General features: G+C 40.7%; 1 long non-coding RNA gene across 2 annotated transcripts in view; it reads right to left on the minus strand.

Annotated features, from left to right (window-relative positions):
- LOC306664136 overlaps window positions 1-1,811 on the minus strand; it is a 186,320-nt gene extending 184,509 nt beyond the window's left edge. For both annotated transcript variants that reach the window (XR_013764655.1, XR_013764656.1), the window contains exon 1: window positions 1,416-1,811. This is a non-coding gene — a long non-coding RNA (uncharacterized lncRNA). The remainder of the gene's footprint in view (window positions 1-1,415) is intronic.
- Window positions 1,812-16,478: the final 14,667 nt, after the last annotated feature.

Here is a 16,478-nt window from a genome sequence, read left to right on the forward strand (position 1 = left end):
TGGCAACTTACTGAGATCCTGTCTCAAAATAAAAAGAAACAGAAAGTCCTGGAAATGTAGCTCAGTTATAGAGTACCCCTGGTTTAATCCCAATACTGAAAGAAAAGAAAAGAGAAAACCTAAAGAACCCCATAAGGTGAGTCTAATAAATTGAATCGTTCAGTTGAAGGAAAAGATGCTGGTCCCAATCTTGAAGTCTTTGCCATCTGGAAAATACAAGAGTTTGATGGCCACCTTTCTCTGTCTTCTTCTGCATAGCTTTCCCACAGTAACTCCATCTCTCTTGCTATCAGTGCAAGAGTTTAATTTATATTTTTGTGGTTGTCCATAAATTCCATAAATATGACCAAATCCATTTTCCTGGTAATCCTTCAGCTAACAGGTTTTTATCAATGTGTACTTTAGTTACTTCTCTGATGAAGATAAGTTATTAAACTTTCTTTGTAGTTAGAGAACCAAAAAGCAAACACTTAAATGAACAAGTAAGTAAATAATTTCAAAATCTAGTAAGGACTATGAAGAAAATGAAATTGGGTTCTGGGGCAGGAGCAACGATTGGAGGCTAGAGAGAACAGGCAGTCCACGGCTGTACCACCCTGAACACACATCTCTGTCTTAGAAGCGAAGCAGGGTCAGGTCTGGGCAGTACTGGATGGGAGAGAAAAGAGCAGCCTCTCAGAGGAGATGAGACCTAGAGGAGGAGAGGCAAGTAATCCATTGTGATCTGGGTGTGGAAGATTACTCAAAAATAGCCTTAGCTTCTTCCCCTGCCTGGGCCCGTCTGCTGGGTGACAGCAGATACTTGGTTATTTGACTCTGTGGTCCTAGTCGGCGAACCAGAACAGCAGCTGATGTATGCAAGAACCCAGTGGACAGCAACTGAGACTGCAGAGCCAGAAGGGCCACCCAGCAGAGCAACAGAACTGTGAGTGGTAGAGGATGAGAAGCACTAAGCTGTGGGGTTGTTTGTTAAGATAGCAAACGCTAATTTTAAGTCCTTTGAGTATAAACCAAGGAGTGGGATAACTGGGTCAAAAGGTGGGTCCATTCCAAGTTTTCTGAGGATTCTCCACACTGCTTTCCAGAGTGGCTGCACCAATTTGCGACTCCACCAGCAATGTAAAAGTGTGCCTTGGGTGGGGAGTGAGAGAAGAATGGAGGAACTTTAGATTATGTAGAAGGAAATGAGAGGGAGGAGGGGATGTGAAAAATTGTGGAATGAGACAGACATCACTACCCTATATACATGTATGATTACATGAATGGTATGAATCTACATCGTGCACGACCATAAAAATGAAATGATGTACCCCATTTGTGTACAATATCAAAATGCCATCTGTAAAAAATAAAAAATTATTTGTTAAAAAAAGATAGCGAATGCTCAGTGACAAATGAGGGAACTGTGTACTCACTTGTTATATTTGAGATGGGGTCTAAGAATCTCACAAGTTGATTGACCCTTCCAGGAGCTCTCTGTGTCATTTCTGACTTATTTTGAAGGAGACAATTCTCTGTGGGAGGCTGGTGTTTCTACACATCTCAAAAGTAGAAGCACTGACTGTCCTTGTTCCAGATGATCTTTTCAAGGATTTTTGTTCAGTGAACAGCCTTGAGAGATAGAGATTGTGCCGCCCTCACAGAGCACAGAGCCAGCTTGTTTGGCCCAGGGTAAAAGTTCAAGATTCCATAAGCTCGGCAGTCCTCTCCTATAACCCCACCCACTGCCCACTCAGGTGTTACCCGGCCCTGTTGTGTCACCCTGGCACCAGAAATTGCCAGGTTTCTGGCCACTGCCAATGCTGTAAGTAATGAAGTCCTGTCTCTCACGCAGGAGACTCCAGTCCTGTGCCAGCATCCATGAAACCTTGGCAGGCTTATTAACTTATAAGAGGGTAGAATCTCAGATCTTCCATGGTTCTTGACATCAATTAATCAAAACTCCTGTGTATGAAACTATCAGCCAAACTCATGTAGGGGAGACAGCTTAGTGTCTACAAAGGTTCATCTGTCTGCAAATTATCCTGGAAAAGCACACTGTGTGCCTGTTTCCAGAGACTAGGATGAGGGCATCCAAACATATCCTTCTTTTTCCTTTAAAGTACATAGGACCAAGGCATGAAGCCAAATCCATTTTTCAAACCTTTAAAGAAAAGGAAAATGGCAAGTTGGATACAGATATACTGAGAACAGAGATTTAACAGCAAAAGAAAAATATACTTGGTCTCTTCACTTCCTGCTTTCCTCCAGCATTCAACAAAAAGAAAGTTGACCTGAGTGGTCTTATGCCAACATTCCATCCCAGGTGCACACAGATTCAAAAATTAGTGAAGCTAGAAAACTTTAAGCCTTTATTATAATAGCAAAAGCAGGTCTGGGGTTGTAGCTCAGTGGTAGAGCACTTGCCTAGCATGTGTAAGTCACTGGATTCAATTCTCGGCACTGCATATAACTTAATTAATTAATTAATTAAAGGTCCACTGGCAACTAAAAAAAAATTTTTTTTAAATAAACACAGGCAAGACTCTCATGGCTCTTGTTCCATTGACTACATATATACTCAGGACTTTCCAAGCTTCCTAGTTTTTTAACACAATTCAGAACTCTTTTCCCAAAGCAAGAGTCACTTGCACATTTTTTCCTAAACCATAGTGTCTTCAATACAGCCATATCTTCCAGGAAGTTATATCTATACATTTAACTCCTTCTGGAGTTTTTCAGATGAGTCACTGCTCTTAGGCTGGACCACCAGAAGGAGAGGGCTCATGGGGGAGATGCCGAGGCTCCCTTAGGAAAACAGTTTAATGCAGGCTGATGTCAAACAGGTAGCTGAGCCTTAGTGGGTCTTCTGGAAGATACCCTGCTTTCTGTCTTTGGGCAAATGTTTAAAGATCAATATCTTTTTCCCCCAAGGCTCATTTTCTGCAGGATGTGACCCATCTTAGAGGCTACATCAGCCATAAGGAACTAGTTGCTCCAGGTAAATGTGAGGCATTTCAACCCTGGTTGCTTAGTAAAACACCTAGAAAATCTTTTTATAAAATGCTGATATCCAGCAGCTCCACCTAAGGCCGATTAAGTTAGAATCCCAGGGGAGAAGGGGTAGAATATCAAGTCCACTATTAAAAAAATCCTCAAGTGATTGTAATGTGCAGTCAAGAGTAAACACCTTACTAAAGCAAAACATGGAAGTACAGCTCTGGACATGTAATCATCAAATCAAATGGCATTATCCTAAAATCCAATCTTTTCTAGAGGAGGAGATGAAAGTGAGTTTTAAACAATATATAATATATAAACATGATTTATATATGTACATATACACATATATATGTATGTACACATATGCTTAGTTGAAGATCAAAGCTCTTATTCATTGGTTCATTCATTCAAATAAATATTTGTTTGTCCCCTGGCAAGTATCAGGCCTACCCTCAAGGGGTCACAGTCAGACAAGAGAAACTGCAATTCTAATTCCACAGAGGAGGAAGTACAGACTGCTACAAGAAGACAGTGGAGGAGCCCTTCCACATCTGGGAAGCACATGTCTTTCTCTGACCTGCCTCAGTCCTTGACCTCCTGCCCCTCAGCCTTGCACACTTGGGCCTGTGAGGTCTGTGTTCTAAGGAGGACTTCATCATCTGCAACTATTTGCCAAAGACAAATGGTACTTTTAATAAATCTTATGAGAACCTGAATAGCTTTTCCTCTCTGATTTAAAACAGGAGTTTCCAGAAAGAACAGGAAAAAACAACTGACATTTCTAAACCCTAAGGTTACATGGAAATCCGGAAGTGACACATCCTAAGTGAGTTTCAGGCTGGAGAATGAGCTGACAAAGTGGGTCTCTGGCGTAATCTACATGGAGGAAGTGCCCTCATGGAACCTTCTTTGGAAAAATATCTGGCTAGAGCGCAGCTGCCATTCAGACCTTGTGCAAACAGAGCTGGAGAGGAAGAGACTTGGCGCTACAAGAAGGGCAGTGCGCTGCCTGTCCCTGGGAGGCAAGTGCACCCCTCAGTCCCTGTGTCAGGAGTGTGTTTGCCTTTATTTTATTATTTATTTTATTTTGCATGTGTATCAAGCGTCCTTCACAATGAGTAGTACCAATGACCCCTTCCTCCAGGAATGCTGAAGTGTGTACTTCTTTGATTTTCTGGAATCAACACTGTACCTTTCATTCTATTCTGTAAAAAAGAAAGGAAAAATGGATTCCAACATCGGTCACTAGATTCGATAGCTGGGTAATGTTGGGCAAGTCATTTAACTTCTCTGGGCACTTATTTACTTGGTCTATAAGTGGGCACAACGGTCATAGGATTGTTGCAGAGGTTGAATGAAATAATACATGTAAAACTTTTAGTTCAGTGTCTGGCATATAGTAGGCGTTCAAAAAGAGGAGCTGTCAGGATTTCCGTCACCCAAACCCATATTTCAAAGGCTGCAACTTTGAATTTCTAACTTCCTGCAGCAGAGTATATTTTCCTTTATTTAATAAGTAAAAAAGAAAGAAATTCTGCGTTTAATAAATAGTATCTTCCAAATCAGTACTCAGCAGATATGGGACAATATCAGGAAGCCGACACACCAAAACCCAGATTTCTCACACACTGCCAAATTGTAAAGTGTCTGTAATATCCTGTTGCTATATATCTATTTAGCCTCTCAACATTATCACTTTTAGGCCACGTTTTTAGAAAATTCACCCAAACAAAAGGAAGAAAATAGGACTTTCTCTCAAATTCGACAATGTTCTTTTATGTCAGAATTCTTAGAGTCAGACACACTCATGTAAACTGAGAGAAATGTGTAGGTTGGAGGCTGATCCCCCAAAACCAAGACCAAAGGGAAAACATTATAGAGAAATATTAAAAAAGCAAGAGAACGAAAGAAGACAGGCCCTCGTCTATCACAAGTAGAACCATTATAACTGGTCAATTTTTTTAAGTTGGCAATGGACTTTTATTTTATTTCTTTATATGCAGTGCTGAGAATTAAACCCAGTGCCTTGCATGTGGTAAGCAAGCGCTCTGCCACTGAGCTACAGCCCCAGCCCCATAACTGGTCAATTTTAAGAAATCAAAACTACACATCATAAAAACAAATTCATCCTATCATAGACATGTTATTTTAATTTGAACCACAGAAGTGTACACTCACACTCCTTGTCCTCTCCACCGGTAATTCCAACTTCCCCACTGTTTTTCTTGCAGATTCATAATGCATCATTCTGATTGAGACTATTGGCTCTTCACCTAAATCCATTCTCTCCCTCTGCTTTAGTAAGCTTTTCTTAGCTGTGACCAAAAGACCTAACAAGAACAACTTAGAGGAGGAAGAGTTTATTTTGACTCATAGTTCCAGAGGTTCAGTCCATTCACAGTGACTCCATTGCCATAGGTGGAAGATAAGGCAGAACATCATGGCGGAAGAGTGGAGGAAAGCTGCTCAGCTCATGATGGCCAAGAAGCAGAGAGACCCTAACTGCGAAGATCCAGGGATAGTATATTCCTCAAGGACATACTCCCAGTGACCTACTTCCTCCAGCCATGCCCTACCTGCCTTCAGTTACTGCCCACTAATCCATTCAAATTATGAACCCATCAAATAAAATTAATCCACTGATTAAGTTACAGCTCTCGTAATCTGATAGTTTCACCTCTGAACATTCCTGCATTGTCTCACACATGAGCTTTCAGAGACCTCACATCCAAACCATAATACCCTCTCTATAGCAAAAGGATTATAGCATGGCATTTATACCCCAATACTACGCATTTCCCAGTCTTCCCCTTGGTTCTGTGATGTCATGTGGCTGAGGTTGGTCAATAGTGTTTGCAGAAGTGCCATGCACCACTTCCAAACCAGTGTCTCAAGATAAAGAAATGACTCCTCCATGCTTTCTTTCCTTTCCTGGTTCTAGAACCCAGGATAACATTTTCAAACACTCATTAACAACAAGGCCCCTGTGGGGCTGCAGATCACTCTGGATCTGTGAGGGATTACAAAATACAGACATCCCACCAGGCACAGAGGCACACGCCTGTAATCCCAGGAGCTCGGGAGCCTGAGGCAGGAGGATCACGAGTTCAAAGCCAGCCTCAGCAAAAGCGAGGTGCTAAGCAACTCAGTGAGAACCTGTCTCTAAATAAAATACAAAATAGGGCTGGAGATGTGGCTCAGTGGTCAAGTGCCTGTGAGTTCAATCTCCAGTGCCCCCAACAAAAAAAAAAAAAAAGACATGCCTCCAACCCAGAATACTGACCACGCAACTTGGACTCCTACATAGCAAAAACAGACAAATAACATTCCATCTTCTTTAAGCCATTGAGTTATTGCTCTTTGTTCAGCAGCCTCCATCTTACTCTCATAATTCAATTCAATGATGCTGTCCAGTTTCAATTTGTTAATATGGACTGAAACTGAAAGAGATTTAGGAAATAATCTGAGTGTAGACCTCATCTATATTTTTTATGACTTTCCCTCCATTTTTCGCATGTGCCTACCCATTCCTTATTTGACAGTATTTTTTAAGGAACATGTGCTTATCAAGTCTTAGCAATGACTTCAATTTAGTTTTCAGAGTAACAATTTTTATTTTCACATTCATATATCATCCTTTTAAATAATATTTACTTAAATTATATAATTACAGAACACTGCGGCAGGTGCACACACTGGGAACACAAGGACTCCCAGCATGTCAGTCGGCCACTGTGTCGTTACAAACCACTGGGTGGTGGACTCAGTGGGTTAAAACACTGACCTTTTTGTAAACTCCCAGTTATTCATCCAGGAGTGGATCTGGGCTCTACGGAGATCCTTTAGGGGTGAGCTGAAAGTCAGCAACTCCCTGACTTCTGGAAGTTGGCCCAGCGTTGACTGAGGCAAAGGGTTGACTGGGATGTTCGGGAAGCTTCAGTGTGTGTTCAGATGTGACAGATCTGAACACACACTGAAGCTTCCCGAACATCCCGTCCACTTCTCTGCCCACCCCTTGAGTTGCATGTGGGCAGAGAAGTGGACGGGAAGGACACCTTGAGTAACCTCCTAGAAGAGATGCACCAGCAGGAGCCAGGGCAGCTGCATGACCTCCAGAGGGAAGCACCATCCTGTTATTCCAGGAAAACCAGGAAGTAGATGCCATTAAGAGCTCCTACTATTCCCAAACCTTGAGACGCTTTTAGAACAAAATGAACTGTTTTTACCATCAAAGTTGTAACCATTTTGAGGTGAGAACCACACAGCAGATCCAGTGGGCTGGTCCTCACTAAACAGTGCTCATCTCCTTTCCTCCCTTGCAGTTATGTTGGGGCCATGTAGCTAGTTCAGGCTCATGGACTGTGTGATTTCTAGGCTGAAAGAGCTAACAGCCAGTCCTCAATCCCTTCTTTCCATTCATTAACGACCTTGAAATCTCTGTGTGGCAGCTGATGTAGCTACAAGATTAAGGAGAGCCACCCAACCTAGACGAAACTTCACACGAGTGCGTCATAAAGCCTCGTGGGCTGAGCCCCTGAGATTTCAGGATTTATCTTACACCCTGCACAGGCAACTCTCCCCTGGCTTCTTCAAATGATCCTGCTCACTTGCAAATACACAACAACTCCAGGGAGATGGGGATGGTCTGTGAAGTGTGTCACATTCAGGAGTCACAACTGAATGATTCTTTAATTCACAAAGTTATTAAAAGAAATTCCAAGGAATACAGAATGACTACAGTGATAGAATAGTTATATCCCCAAAAGGGAACTCATTTTTAAAGGGATAAAAAAATAAAAAGAGAGTTATTTGACAAGATCTATGTATTCCAAGTCATAGTAAAATAACAGCTTGCAAGATGAGTCTCTGAGTATCCAAAGTCCCCTCCAACTCCAGAGAGTTGTGGACAGTCAGATCCTATGGTAGGTGCAAGCAGAGCATCTCCTTCTATTTTGATTTTATTCTGAATAAATCTCACTACTTGGGATCACTGGGCACTGACTCAATTTATAGACAGTCCACTGTTTCCTCAAATGGAGGGATGAAGGCTGATTTAGATCAGTAGACAGGGAGTCGGGAAAAGGCAAGTGCATCACTGGCCAGACTGGCTCACCCCAAGCCCATGTTATGAAAGGAGTGCTGCTCATACCCAGAGCTCCTGGTTGTAACGGGAAAGGCCTTGGTCAAGCCCTAAAGCAAAAGCGCCAGGCCCAGCGTTCTGAGGAGAGCTCCATCACAGCTGGCCCGGCCTCCTTAAGGCAGACGGTTCATTTGCGGTTCCTCCCCAGGTGTCCTTTTCTCTCTCCGTGTTGTGGAGGGCTGTCGACTTCATCACCACGATAAGTAGAATTGGAAAAAGTGGCAGGTAAACGTATGTGTCCACATTGTGTCCTAATGATAGAGTCATGATGAGTATTCTGAGACACTGAAATTAAACATATATTCAGAAACATTTCTAAGTCTTCAAAGGTTTGAGATTCTCCCTCTGCCCCTGTCTCACTGGGTGACATTTTTCTAATTCTGTAATATCCAGCCTGCCTGGTAAGTGCGGTGGAAATCGTGAAAGAATCAACTACAATGTACTTGAGCTAACAGAGCTGTGCGCTTAATGAAAGGGAAATAGCAGAAGAGCCTGGGTCAGTGTGGAGAAGAGAGGATGTGTTGCGGTTTAGATGTAAGGCGTCCCCCAAAAGCTTATGTATAAAACAATACTGGAAAGTTTAGAGGTGAAATGATTGTGTTATGAGAGCTAACCCATGTGGATTAACTGGGGAGCAACTGTAAACAGGTAGGGTGTGTCTGGAGGAGGTGAATTGCTTGGGGGTGTGCCTTTGGGATTAATACTGTGTTCCCAGTGAGCATGAGCAGCTCGCTTGTGTGCGCTCTCTCTCTCTCTCTCTCTCTCTCTCTCTCTCTCTCTCTCTTTCTTTCCACTTCCTGATGGTCATGTCCTAAGCTGCTTTCCTCTTCCATACCCTTCTGCCTCGATGTTCTATCTCATCTTGGACCCAGAGCAATGGCACTGGTCATCTATAGACTGAGGTCTCAGAAAACTGTGAGCCCCAAATTTTCCCTCCTCCATATTGTTCTTGTCAGGACTTTTGGTCTCAGCAACAAAAAAGCTGACTAAAACAGGCTGTAAATGATCCAAGTCTCACACATTTAAAGTCGCACAAGTGCATTCTTTTTTGACAAGGCAATGTGATTGGCTTTTGGACCTTGGTCACCTAACATCATTAGTTGTGCCTGCATTCTCCTTACATTACAAGAAAGGTCAGTGCTCCTTCTCCCAGGGATACTAATCGAAATCTACCAGCTGGGCCAGCATAGACAATGGTCCATAAAGCACAGGCCAAGATCAATAAGGCACCAGCTGGGCCAATCCAATCGCCTGCCTCCTTCCTCACATCCAGGTGCCACACTGGTGGCCCCGGTACTGCTTTACCCAGTTGGAGCACAGTGACTATTTTTGCCCCGTTTTTTTTTTTTTTTTTTTTTTTTTTTTTTTTTTTTTGCTCTTTTTAGTTATACATAACAATAGAATACACTCTGATATAACTATAAAAGCATGGAATATAATTTGTTCTACTTCAGTCCCTAGTATTTCCCCTTCCCCTTCCTTTCTCCTACCCTGTTCCCTTCCCACTACTCTACTGATCTTTCTGCTATTTACTTATGGTTATTTTTTTTAATTAGTGTCTTGTGGATGTACATGATGGTGAGATTCACTGTGGCATATTCACATATGTACATAGGAAAGTTTGGTCAGGTTCATTCCACTGACTTTCCCATCCCTCCCCTTTTATTTTCCTCTGTCTACTCCCCTGATCTTACTTCTATCCACAACTCCCATTTTGAATTAGCTTCCACATATTAGAGAAAATAATCAACCTGTGACATTTTGGGACTGGCTTATTTTACTTAGCATAATAGTTTCCAGTTCCATTCATTTACCAGCAAAAGTCATAAAGTCAATCTTCTTCATAGTTGAGTAATACTCCATTCTGTATATATACCACATTTTCTTTATCCATTTATGTGTTGAAGGGCACCTAGATTGGCTCCATAGCTTAGCTATTGTGAATTGAGCTGCTATAAACATTAATGTGGCTATGTCACTGTAGTATGCTGATTTTAAGTCCTTTGAGTATATAAACCGAGCAATGGGATAGCTGGATCAAATGGTAGTTCCATTTCTAGTTTTTTCAGGAATCTCCATACAGTTTTCCAGAATGGTTGTACTACTGTGCTGTCACATCAACAATGTCTGAGTGTACCCTTTTCCCCACATTCTTGCCAACATTTATTGTTAGTTGTATTCTTGACAATTGCCGTTCTGACTGGAGTAAGATGGAATCTCAGTGTAGTTTTAATTTGCATTCTCTAATTGCTACAGATGTTGAACATTTTTCATATATTTGTTGACCATTCATATTTCTTCTTCTGTGAAGTGCCTGTTTAGTTCCTTTGCTCTTTACTAATTGGGTTGTTTCAGTTTTTTTGTTTTTGTTTTTATTTTTTGGGGTGTTAAATTTTTTTACTTCTTTTCATATCCTGGAAATTAATACCCTATCTGAGGAGTCAGTGGCAAAGATTTTCTCCCATTCTGTAGGCTCTTTCTCCACACTTTTGATTGTTTCCTTGGCTATGAGGAAGATTTTTAATTTGATGCATCTGCTTTATTAATTTTTTATTTTACTTCTTGTGCTTTAGGATTCTTGTTAAGAAAGTCAGTTCCTGAGCCTACATGTTTTAGTGTTGGACCTACATTTTCTTCGAGCAGGTGCAGGTTTCTGGTCTAATTCCCAGGTCTTTGATCCACTTTGAGTTAAGTTTTGTGCAGGGTGAGAGATAGGGCTTAAGAGAACACTGACTTTTTAAAAATTCATTTCACATTGCTAAGAAATATGAAAACTATCTTCCAAATCAAGAGGAAAATAGTATCTGATAAGTTTTTGAACCTCTTACACACCTCCAGGCATATTCAGCTCTCTAGAGCGCCTGGGCTGGTGTCTGGAGCAACATGGATCTGGAGGGCACCAAAGATCCTAGAAAGTTGGGGACAGTATCAGGACCACTGTCCAAATTCTCCCTAGCTCTCACAGTCCAATCTCCATGCTCCTTCTAGAAAGTCTCAGAAAAGCTTCTCTAGAACATCCTCCTGCCCTCTTCTGTCAGACTTTAAATTCCAGGAAGGCAGGGCCCTCACACATTTAGTCTTTGATCCCCTGTGAAGTTGGGGATTTTGTCACATGCCTGACCCAGTGAGTGGGCAGAACTGGGAGCACAAATCTGACCTGGGCGAGAGGAAGTAAGAGAAGAGTCAGAGTCAGAGGGGATGCTGGCTGGGGAGAGGGAGAGAGTGGGGAGATTCAAGGTCAGGGGTTAGGAACAGACCTGCACATCAGGTAATGCTCCGGGTACCAGAGGTAGGGTGGTGACCTGTCCCTGTGGGGGAGGCTCCTCTTCTCCTCTTCAGGTTACAGACCGAATCTCTTCCATATTTTCCCTCTTCACCTCCCCTTTCACTTTCCTCTTTTCTACTTTCCTTTTTACAGTAGACTATCATGGTAGCCTCCTACTATAGGTTAGGACTCACAGGATATATTTTAAAAAGTAATTTTGGGCTGTGGATATAGCTCAGTTGGTAGCATGCTTGCCTCTCAAGCACAAGGCCCTGGGTTCAATCCCCTGCACAGCAAAAAAAAAGTAACCTTGTATAACTGAATGCCTGTTATACAAAGCACTACTACTATGTAAATAAAAAACCAAGGTACCTATAGGTTTTGCTAATCAGGTATAAAATTAAACAGGAAAATTTTCCAACCTGGGAAACTATCTTTCCACATAACGCTCAGAGATGATCTGTCAACACCTTAATGAACACTTCCTGGTACAAGCACAATGGTTTGTGAGTAAAATCGGTGAGATGCTCAATATTGAGAACAGGAGGGTGAAATGGTATATTCACATGCTACTGGTGGCCATGCCAATAGGACAAAAGTCCAGCAACCTATCTTTTTATCTACAAGAATATTCATGTATTGGACCACATAATTTCAATAGTAAGTGCATGTCTTTTGGCAATAAACCAAAGAAGAAAAATAAAAGGTATATTATAGAACCATATTTAATACCCTAAAATGGAAGCAACCAAATGTTAGTGACATGAAAATTGTTTTATAATTTGATGATTAGTTTTATTATAGTGAATTATGCATCCATGAAAACAGGTACTTATGGGATATTTGTGGCTATATTAAATATTTACAAGTAATATTAGTTGAGAAAACAGACTGCAAAGTCATATGAGTACTACAATAACCACGAAAATATATGTGTGTATAGACAGGAATAAAAAGATAAGGCGTTTTAGTCAGCTTTTTTGCTGCTGTAGATAAAAGACCTGACAAAAACAATTTTAGGAGGAAAAGTTTATTTGGGGGTCAGAGTTTCAGAGATCTAGTCCATAGAGAGTTGACTCCATTCCTCAGGACTGAAGGGGAGGCTGAACATCATGGCGGAAGAGTGTGGTGGAGGGAAGCCTGAGGCACAAGGAAGCAGAGAGCTCTGTTCCTCAAGGACAAGACATACTCACCAAGGGCACACCTCTAGGGACCCATCCCCTCCAGCCACACTCTACCTGCCTACAGTTCCCACTCAGTTAGTCCCTATCAGGGGATTAATTCACTGATTGGGTTAAGGCTCTCAGAACCCAATCATTTCACCCCTAAACCTTCCTGCATTGTCTCACACATGAGCTTAACACTCACAGAGAAACTAGTTAACAAAGCTAGATGTAGTGGATTTTTTAAAACTTTATATTATTAAAAATAGATGTGCTATTTGGCCATATTCCAAGGAACAGGAGAAGAGAAGTGAGAAGGCAAATAAAAGACTCAAAAGAGGAAATATTTTAACTACCCTATGACAAAATTCACCAACAATACAGTTCACATTCTCAGATCTACAATTTACATTTAGCACTGTTTTCAATACTTATAATGATTAGATAATTTGTAATATGAAAGCATACTAATGAATGTAATCTATTTATTCCGAAGAGGCTTATTTATGATTCTATCCTCTTATCAAATGACATGCATGCTTGACTATATCAGATATTTATGCAGAAGGAAAAATTATTTCAATTTAATGTAATAGAAATGTACTTGGAATCAGTGCACTGGAGCTGAGCAAGTGACTGAGGCCCCCATGTCTCAGTTTCTCCATGTACAAAAGGAAGGGGCTGAACTGCAGCTCTGAGGGCCCTCAGCTCTCACCATTCATGAAACTGGTCCATTTCATCCTGTCTCTAGGAAATGGGTGCAGTGTGTGAGCACAATTCCACATTCACATTAGCAATGGGCAGAGCCTTTCTGACAGAATCAGACAGGGAGCCTGCCTTTGGGGTTTCTGATCTTACAGGATTAGAGGGTATCACCATCCTTTATCAAATTAAATTTCAATGTGCTTATGCCCTATCAAGCACTCCTAATGAGTATTAACTCATTTAATCCTCACAACCACCCTAGGACCTAAGAAAAATTGTATCCTCATTTTAGAGATGAAGGAACTGAGGAACTATGAGGTTAATAATCTGCCCAGGATCACTCATGTGATAAAGAGAGCTGGGGCCCAATTTCAAACAGTCCAGCTCCAAAAAATCATGCTCATACTCATGGACATGATTGAACAGGATGCATTTTTCTGTTAATCTGACAGCCAACTCTCCAATTAGGAGATTGTTTTCATAGGAGGGGAGGACATCTCGAATATAAAATATATGAAATTGCCATAAGCATCCTGCCTTAAGGATGGCTCAGAATACTCCAACCACTATCGTCAGCCCTCATGGGTCCTTGTGGATTAATTAGATTTTCTACAGGCTTCTGTTAAGCTAACCTTGAGAAAAGTTCCCAGGGGATGTGGAATAGGCTGAAAGGGCATATCAACATAATCAAGTGTCCTCAAGGGGGTCATCTCAGGATGATGCTGGAATCCTCCCCAGGATTCAAGAGCCAGCCCTGGCTCACCAGAGCCTCCAAAATTCCCCTACCATTTCTAGTCCTAATTCCTCCTCCAACACAGAGGGAGGGTTCAGTAAAAATTTGCAATAAATATGGACCATGGAACAATAGATGTTATTCAGATGAAATTTGGTAAGGCTTCTGTGTAACTGGTTTTGCTCAATCTAGGCAATAGCATCTCTTTTTAAAAATAACCTTTCTTTTTCTGATTAAAGCACTTAGTATATGTTCCTTATAAATATCTTACATTTTACAGAAAAATATAGAGAGAAAAATAAATGCATATTGTTATGGACTTGTGTTCCCCCAAATCCATATGCTGAAACCCTAACTCCCAATGTGACTATATTTGAAAGGAGAGCCTTTAAGGAGGCAATTAAGGCTAAGTGAGTTCATAAAGGTGGGGCCCTAATCTACCAGGACTGAGGTCCTTGTACGAAGAGGAAGAAAAGCAGACTCTCTTTCCACTGGTGCACTGAAGAAAGGTCACAAGAAAGTGGTTGTCTGCAAGCTAGGAAAACAGGGCTCACCAGAAGCCAAGCTGAATGGCACCTGGATCTTGGACTTCTAGCCTCCAGAACCATGAGAAAATAAATTAATAGAATTCAGTTGCTTACACCACCCAGTCTGTAGCATTTTGTTATGGCGCCCATAATCCAACCATTCACTGTTAATCTTTTAGTAATGGATCTCCTGATCATTTTTCTGTGTTACTCTGTATTTTTAAAAACAAGAATGGGATCAAATTGTTTAGTATCCTGGTTTGTTTTTTTTTCATTTCACAATATAGAAGCAACTTTAATCACATATGGAATATATCTCTGAGTGGTGGGATGATACAGATAAGTTTTACATATCAATTTACCTATTTACAAATCAATGAGGATAAACAAAATTGGCTGGGCTTCTGCTTTCTAAGTATGGGAGGTTAACAATTCTATCAATGGGAAAAATTTTATACATATCATTCCTTTTGCAGAGACAGGCTGAAGAAATACAAAGTCAAAGCTAACACTCCTAAACTTCTCCCAGTTCTTCATTTCAAAAGAGCATGAGCCCAGAATAGAAAAAAATCTTTTGTGAGTCTTTGGAACTGCAAGCAGCAGACTAAACCAAGTGGAGAATGAAAGTCACAGTGGGGGAAAGAGGCAGTAGGAAAAGTTTTCTGGAATCTGGGATACCTCTTAACATAACAGTTACAGCCCACCCCAGCGTTTAAGAAAGGCTGTTATGAATACAGAGGCCTCACCAGAACAGTTTGAGGACCGTCCAAGAAAAGAGGCCAGTATCTTGCAGCCTGGAAGCTGAAACCTCCGGTTGATAAGAGCCAGAACACAGCAGTGAAAATACCCATAGGAACTTAGTCCCTGAAAATTCATAGAAGTCTCGAGAAGGTGTTGGATTTTCCATACACTGTCAGTGAACTTGAGCCAATTTCATTTACATTTCAATGGACAGGGAAGCTCAGATGGCATGCAGGTTATGATTATGAAGATGTTGCATGATTCATTTATCCAGTCCCCAATTCGTATTTATCTCTTCTTTTGTGCCCTTATTCATTTTTTAAAATTTATTTAATCGTGTCTATCAAATTGTTCTAATTGCAGAAGTTCTAGGAAAGCTAATCTCACCATTTGTAGAGTCTGCTCATCCTTATTAACTCATACTCGGTTGTTCTTCCTGTGTTCCGTAATTAAGCTTTTTTTTTTTTTTTTTTTTTTTTTTAACTAAGTATCTTTAATTCAGTGTATACAGCATTTTAAACTTGGAGCACTTCTAAATTTGTACTGGCCACATCTCCTGGACGCAATGACTTCATGTGGCTATCAGCTACCACACAGATGGGTCTAGATTTTGCTAGAGAGTGGATTTTGGAGTGTGTGTATGTGTTTAAGACATTTCCTTTAAACAAACAAACAAACAAAAAAAAAGCTCATTAATGATTTTTGTATTGACCACATGTCAAAACTTTTAATATATCAGAGTAAATAAAATGTTATTAAAATTGATTTCAACAGTTTCTTCTTAATTTTCCAATGTAGCTACTAGAAAATTTATATAGATGGCTCTCATAAAAATTTATATAGATGGCTCTTATTTGCAATTCACATTTTATTTCTGTTGGGTAGCATTGATCTAGACCATTCCTGTCCTGGGATCTGGCTGGGGCAAATGTGTCTCCCAAGAATTCATAAAAACAGATCTGCTCTCTCTCAAAAAGATTTGTCCCAGGCCAGGAACACTCTATGAAAGTACATAGCATCAAATCAAGTGGCTCTGATCTCCCATAGATATCCGCTGAGATTTACAAAATATTTTTGGAAGATATTTTAATTATAAAGGAATACAAAATAATCCTTAGGTTAATAAACCACATAGTCTTAATGAAAAGGAGGTTTTCAACTTCATATTAAAAAATCAACACTACTTTGTTCTCCATACATATGTATAATTATAATTTATCAA

The sequence above is a fragment of the Sciurus vulgaris genome (assembly GCF_902686455.1).
Source record: "Sciurus vulgaris genome assembly, chromosome: 6".
In the NCBI taxonomy this organism is placed as follows: Eukaryota; Metazoa; Chordata; class Mammalia; order Rodentia; family Sciuridae; genus Sciurus; species Sciurus vulgaris.